The sequence below is a fragment of the Telopea speciosissima genome, chromosome 9, assembly GCF_018873765.1.
Source record: "Telopea speciosissima isolate NSW1024214 ecotype Mountain lineage chromosome 9, Tspe_v1, whole genome shotgun sequence".
Classification (NCBI taxonomy): Eukaryota; Viridiplantae; Streptophyta; class Magnoliopsida; order Proteales; family Proteaceae; genus Telopea; species Telopea speciosissima.
Genome location: NC_057924.1, coordinates 47,146,170 through 47,153,635, shown reverse-complemented (window position 1 = coordinate 47,153,635; position 7,466 = coordinate 47,146,170).

Genomic DNA, 7,466 nt, shown 5'->3' with positions numbered 1-7,466 from the left:
TTTATAGTACAAGTCCAAGCATTCCTTCGTATAATTAATTTCCTACAAATCAACCCTTGCAAAAAGAAGGCAATGTCAGCAAAGAGAAGGTGAGTAATGGGATCTCCTCTGTTACGAACTCGCACCCCCCCTAAGCAAACCAGCACTCTTGGCCTGATCAATCACAACAGTCAGGGCTTGGGAGCATAGAGTAAAGATAGCAGGAGAGATTGGGTCCCCCTGCCGGATACCCCTAGAGGGGGAGATCGCCCCCTTAACACAGCCATTTACAAGCAAATTATAAGACACTGAAGTGATACAGGCCATAACAAGGCTGACCCACGAACTCCTGAAACCCAGCTTTAGTAACATACCTTCAATAAAGCTCCACTCAAGTCTATCATACGCCTTGTGCATATCAAGCTTTAGAGCAAGAAACTTCCCTTTACCTTTCTTTTGCTTCTTGATATAGTGAAATAATTCATGAGCGACCAGAATGTTGTCAGAAATAAGTCTGTCTGGGATGAAGGCTGATTGAGTAGGAGAAATAATCTGGTTTAGGGCCCCACTTAAATGGTCAGCAATGAGTTTGGTTATGATCTTGAAAGTAATGTTACACAAACTAATAGGCCGGAGTTGGTTGGCACACTCAGGGGAATCAACCTTAGGGATGAGACAAATATAAGTCTTATTTAATTCTCCAGGTATCACCCCAGTGCTGAAGAACTCCACAACAAGAGCCAGCAAATCCTCCTTTACCAAATCCCAATATTTCTAATAAAAAACCTGGAGGGAGTCCATCAGGGCCAGGAGACTTTAGGGGCGCCATTCTAAAAAGTGCATCACAAACTTCTTCCATTTTAGGAACCAAACACAACACATTGTTGAGATCCTCACTAACAACTGGTTGAGCCGCACCCAAGACCAAATCCAGAGCATTATTATTTATAGGCTCAGAAGAGTACAGGGATTGAAAATGATTACAAAGAATATCATTTACCTCCCTCTCAGAAGAAGACCAAACACCAGTGGGTGATTTTAATTTCAAGATCTTGTTGCGATGCCTTCTTTGAAGAGTAGTCACATGGAAAAATGAAGTATTTTTATCTCCCCCTTTTAACCAATCAACTCTAGACTTCTGGCACCACAATTCTTCTTCCTTCTTCAACTCAGCCTCTAACAAACTCCTCAACTCGGACTCCTTCTCATGAGAATAAAGGGAATGCGGAAGGTCTTGCACTTGCCCCAACTGGGATTTTAGAGCTTTAATATTTTCAAAAATATTCCCAAAGACCTCAGTGTTCCACTTCTTGAAAACCTCACGACAGTGGCTGGTTCTTCTCAAAACTTGCTTCACGATCGGACCTGTAGCTGGAATAGACCAGGCCTTACTAGCCACATTACGAAACTCCTCATGAAAAGTCCACATGATTCAAAGCGAAAAGGCCTCCTTCCCCACACCCTACCACCTTCTGTATCCACAATAATAGGGCAGTGGTCCGAGCTAACTGCCGGTTTGATAAGAACCGAGGCATTTTCAAAAGCTTGTCTCCAAGCCGAATTACAAAGAGAGCGATCAAGTCTGATCCTAATATTTGCTGCACCTTGCCTTTTATTGTTCCAAGTGAAACGGGGTCCATTGAAACCCATATCCATAAAACCACAAATCTGAAGAAAATCACTGAAAATCTCACCATCATGCGAAGAACTTTTAGACCCTCCTTCCTTCTCATGCCAAGCCAGATATGAATTAAAATCCCCAAAGCACACCCAATTGCTGCCCTGATGATTAAGCACAGCAATACGATCCCAAATATTCTTTCGTCTGTGCTTGACTGGGTCCCCATACACACAAGTAAGAAAAAAAGGAGGAATATCCTTCATACCAACCTCTGCATCAACGAAGTTTGTATTAGCCGACAGAACTGAAAGAGCAACATTCTCCTTCCACAGTAATGCGAGGCCTCCTGAGGTTCCAATAGGATCAACAATAGTACAATGCTGGAACCTAACCTTCTTTTTAAAATTCTCAATAACTTTTCTTTTACATTTAGTCTCCATCAGAAACAAGACCTCCGGATTTTCCACTTTGAGGAAATGAAACAAGGAACGGACTGTCGAGGGTCTCCTCAGCCCTTGACAGTTCCATCCTAGGAACTTCATTGCCCCCCGTGGAGCTGGTACTCTCCAGCATCCATGGGTGCAGCCCCTAAAAAAGGCTCAACAGTCTCAGATTCATCATACTTCATATCCGCATCCGGATTACCAGCCAACTCCGTATCACTGCTTCTCTGCCTCTTCGCAGGTTGTACGCGTTTTCATTTCGAAGATGGGCTAGCCGAGAAGGAGAAAGAAGGGCTAGGGTTATGGGTACCGATTTGGGTAGGTTGGGCAGAAGGCAAAGAGGGGGTGGGTAGGGAGATGGGCCAGTGGGTAACCGGGTTTGGGTTTGACAGCGTGCAATCCGACAAGAGGGGGAGAAGCTTCGATAAAGCATGAGACAGCTCCGGGGTTTGGGGGGAGGGTGGAAAGAAAGGAAATAAGTTGGTAATTTGAAGACTCAGAAGAATGCACGTGGGAGGAGGTGAGGTTGGTAGGGACCATGGTATTCAGAGGCGGGATATTTAAAATAGGTGTGTTGGAGGGTTCCACGTGGCGAGAGGTATGGATAATATTAGCAGGCTGGGATTCTATTATAACGTGGGGATGGACAGAAGAAGGAAAGTAGGTTGAAGATTGAGGAGATTGAGCAAAACACGGGTTCAAGGTAGTAACTGATTGGGACTGGATATTGGCCTACTGAGAAAGGTGGGATTGAGCCTGATTCTGAGCAACCGTCCCTAGTGATTGCGGGGAATCCGTGGAAACTCCAGATCTACCGCTAGTCGCCTGAGAGGACCTGTTCTATCGGTGGTATCGGTCTTGAAGAGGAGAGGACTCACCACCAGAGTGCAGCTTAGGGAGGATCACAAGAGCTTCTTCTACAAGACGGGCATCAGGGCTAGGACATCTGAGACTAGGGGGGAAGTGTCTCGTTATGAACTTAGGGCAGGTGGTCACCCCATCACACCGATGGACCTGACGATGGTTTGTTTCATCCTCAAAAGAGGCTCGACACCTTGCTTCATCATGACCAATCCTCCCACAGTAATAACAGAAAAGTGGGAGATGCTCATATCTGATCACCACCATTTGATCAATACCATTCCCTCTCTTTATTCTCAGAGAACTCTTCAGAGGTCTGATAATATTGACGTTGATACGAGCACGGTAGTAGCTGATTCTCTGACCCCCTCTGACACCATTTATAAACAGTAGCTTTGATATATACTTCGCACACCTTTGTCACTAACTTTGCCACTAGACCGTGATCATTTAACTCCTCAGGAAGATCGTGGATCTGTACCCACATCTGGGTGAAGGAGAAGGACCAGTCTTTTGTTACTTTCCACTCCAAGAAATAACACACTATTGCCTAATCTAATACAGAGACCGAATACCAGGGTCTCTCCTTTGGCTACCACTGAACTAACATGGAATCACAATCTCCTCAAAGAATTGCATTTTCAACAGCTTAAACCTCCTATTCTATGGTGTGACAATCTGGGGGTACTCATCTCACTGTAAATCCTAATTTCATACATGTAGGAAGCACGTTGAACTGGATTTTTATTTTGTGCGTGAAAATGTTTTGAAGGAGTTGGATGTTTGACTAATCTTCACCATCGATTAGCTGGCCGACATCATGACTAAACCGCTCTCCTCTACTAGATTTGCTACACTTTGATCCAAACTCACAATGACGTTCTCGCTGTTTCGCATGTGGGCCGGGTGTGTTAAGGATAATGATGCTGACCATGTCAACCAGGATCACATCTCTTGTTGAACGGACTCTACTGATGTAAACATTATCACCTAGTAACTATTGTAACGAATTTGAATCTTCTACTGCCGAGCTAAATTCATATTCCTATAGGTTGCAAGGGAATTAAGTAAAGGGAACTGAAAATTTCAACCCTAAAAACGAAACTTTTATAATCATTACCCCACATAGTTATATCCCAAACTCTAAATCATTCCATATTTGGCTATTAAATTTCATTTTTATTTTGCATCCAAATCCCTTGGGTTTGAAAAGTAAAATAAAAATTAAATCTAAAAAGCATCACTATTAAAAATGATAAAAATTTTAAATAGTTTATAAAAGATAAAATTACTTGAACTCCCCCTAGACTATAACCATTTTACTTATTCTCTTCAACTTTTCAAATAATTACTTGAACACTCCTTTTAGTTTACCATGTCTTTCAAGTAGTCCTGTCTGTTAGTCATCGTTACCATGGGTTAAATATTTTGTAAATATCTAAACTATCCTTAAAGGATACTGAAATGACCGATTTACCTTCTTCTTCTTCTTGTAACAAAAAAAAAAAAAAAAACCGGCAATCATGGCTGACGGATCTTGAACATTTTTGCCGTTTCTGTTTTGGATTTTTATTAAAGATCTAATGGATCTTGACATCACAGCAAGGGAAGCCGTAGAAATTGCTTCCGTGTTCTGTTTTTTTTTACCCTTTCCAGCGAGACCTCGTTCCATGACACTGAGTTATGATACAATTAATCAGGCACCTATCTCTTGTCAATTTCTTTGTTATAATTTCAAAAACTTGTATATTGATCTGGATGTGTTAGGCATTATTCCCCATATTGCAAATCAGTTTTGGTTTACTTTTACTTTCCTATAGTCCTAAATCTGTCCAAGTGTTTAAAACCTACTATTAATTCTTTTCTGGTAAACCTACCTACTATTAATTCACTTAGCTTTAAAGTTTCTCTGAAATTCTCACTCTTCTTATATTCTAGCTATTACCATCAAAATATTTCATTCCTCGCTATGTTGCCATTCAAGCTTTTCAATTGCTCACATGCTTTTTCATTCGTTAAAAATCAACAATATACACCAAAAAAAAATTTGTTTGCGGGTAACCCTTTAGAGAGAAAAGGAAAAATGCTGAAACAATTAAAAAGAAAATAGATATAGTTTATAACAAGGGTAGTAGGAACACCCCTCTCAATCAGGTATTGAAACATTACTTGCAGAATAATAGACAAACACCGAAAAAAAATCCTCTCCAATGCCCCAATGGTGCAGCATTGTGCAGTTTGGGGTGACTGGCATGACATCCAATAGGGTCACATTCGAAAAAAAATGGATCAATGAGCTCGGACCGTTGGATATCGCATCTGCCAGGTGTCGACCTCTCCACCCCAAACTGCACCACACTGCACCATTGGGGAATTGGAAAGGATTTAAATTTGACAAACACAACCCAAAATTGAAGAAACGTATTAAAAACTAGGGTAGGGGATCTACATGTAGTTGTGCGCATGTACTAAGATCTACACATCCCGCCAACATGAGCACCAGCTATTCATATGTAGAGGGCCCACATGTCAGGGAGGAGAAAGAGTATGAGAGTGCCGTACATGGAATATTTGGCTGACTTTATACCGATTACTCTTGATTCTAGAGTAGAGTGACAGATATATTGAGTAGAGTAGGGGCGACAGGTGCCTTGGAATATTGTGGATATTCTCAATGATTGTAGAACTCTTTCTACCCATTTCATCAGTATTTCCTTCATTCATACCCTTCGTGAGGCGAATTGTGTGGCAGACCGTTTGGCTACTTTGGGTGCATCGTCTCAAACTCATTGTATTTCGACTCTCTTCCCCCCCCCCCCCCTTCATGTATTTCTCTCCTGTTGTATGCTGATTCGTCTGGGACATTTTCTTTATCAAGCAATGGACAAAGCCTTGAGTTCTTTGATGGCTTCCATGTTGAAGGATGACCTTGAAGCCTTAGGAATTTGTTTATGTGATGTCATTTCCTTTTGTGTTTTTTTGGTAGAAGTGATGTCATTTCCTTTAATATCTACTATATAACACTTCTAAAGAATAATTTACTTGAAATAAATATACACTTCTAAAGAATTACCAAAAAGAATATATACACTGGTAAAGTGCTAAATAGATATGATGACAATTAAACATGAAATTTTCATCAGGAGGGACCAATCTAAAGGTTACTTTATATATCTAATGATTAGAACTCGCCACATCAACCCTCCATACTGAGGCTTAATTGCCAAGAGTTAGGTCAGAGGATAACAACTGCTTGGTTGGTGCCTTATCGGTAGAGATGTAAATGGATTGAATTCAATTGGATAGTGGCATTATCATATTCGTATCCGTTTATATTCAGACGGATTCAGATAATACCTTATAGGTTTTTAGACGAATTCAGATAGTTTCCGGATAGTGATTTTTTGAATACGGATTCTCCTAAATAGATATGAACGCAGATTGACTACAAATTTTCAACTATCCGTTGACATTTTTACCGTTTTTATGATGAGGGCTAGGGTTGAGACTTGAGAGTTCAACAACCACCCTTTCTTCTACTCTTCTTAGTCTTTGATTTTCTCACATAGATATGTGATTCTATGTATCACATTGCATAAACTATATACGGGAGAATGTTCTCTGTGCCGCACTGCAGCCTGCGGACAGGCACATGGGCAACCTGTGTAGGGGGCAGGATGGTCATTGCGCCCACCCCCATGTGCCCAGGCGCAGGTTGCGTTGTGGCACAGAGAACAACACCCCACTATATATATAAACCAATAGAAAATATAGAAAAAGAATCACATTATCTTAATTTATAAAATTATAAAAATAAGATAACAAAATCTAATAAGGTAACTTAAAAGGATAGACAGACACAAAGATATATTTCAGATATTTTATTACCGTTGGATTGCTAAACGAATTGGAAAATAATCAGTCAGATAGGGAGATTATCATATTTGTATCCGATTAGTTTCGGACGGATTCGGATTCTCCTAAATGGATACAAACGCTAATCGAATACAGATTTTCAAATATCCGTTGACATCTCTACTTATCGGTATAGTGTAGACTCCTAAAAGAACATAGGCTGGATTCTCCAGCAGAGTTTGAGGAATCAGTATCAGACTACTTGAAACAGGCGATTCATATTGGAATTAACAAATGGAGATACCGATTTTATGGTGATCCCATATCTGTGGATCCATATGGACTAAGGATACCGAAAAAAATACATTTAATTTTTTTCTTTTAGAAATAAAGGTAAAGTTGTTCAATCCAACCCGATTGAAGGTTATTTGGATTAATATCAGCCTAGACTAATATCAAATACTATAACCATTCTTTCTCATAAAAAAAAAATACTATAACCATTCAATCCAATCTTCACCTTTGTCTTGTGCCATAACATACCCTTGTCCCGTCCATAACTTTTTCCCTCTTGTAGCTGTAGTTAAAGTCTAATGATGCAGCTTAAGAGTGTCAAAACTTAAACCAAATTAATGAAACCGAGCTGAATTGTCCGAAATTGCTATGAGTTGATTGGATTATTTTTCAGATTGGGTTTTGTGAAAACC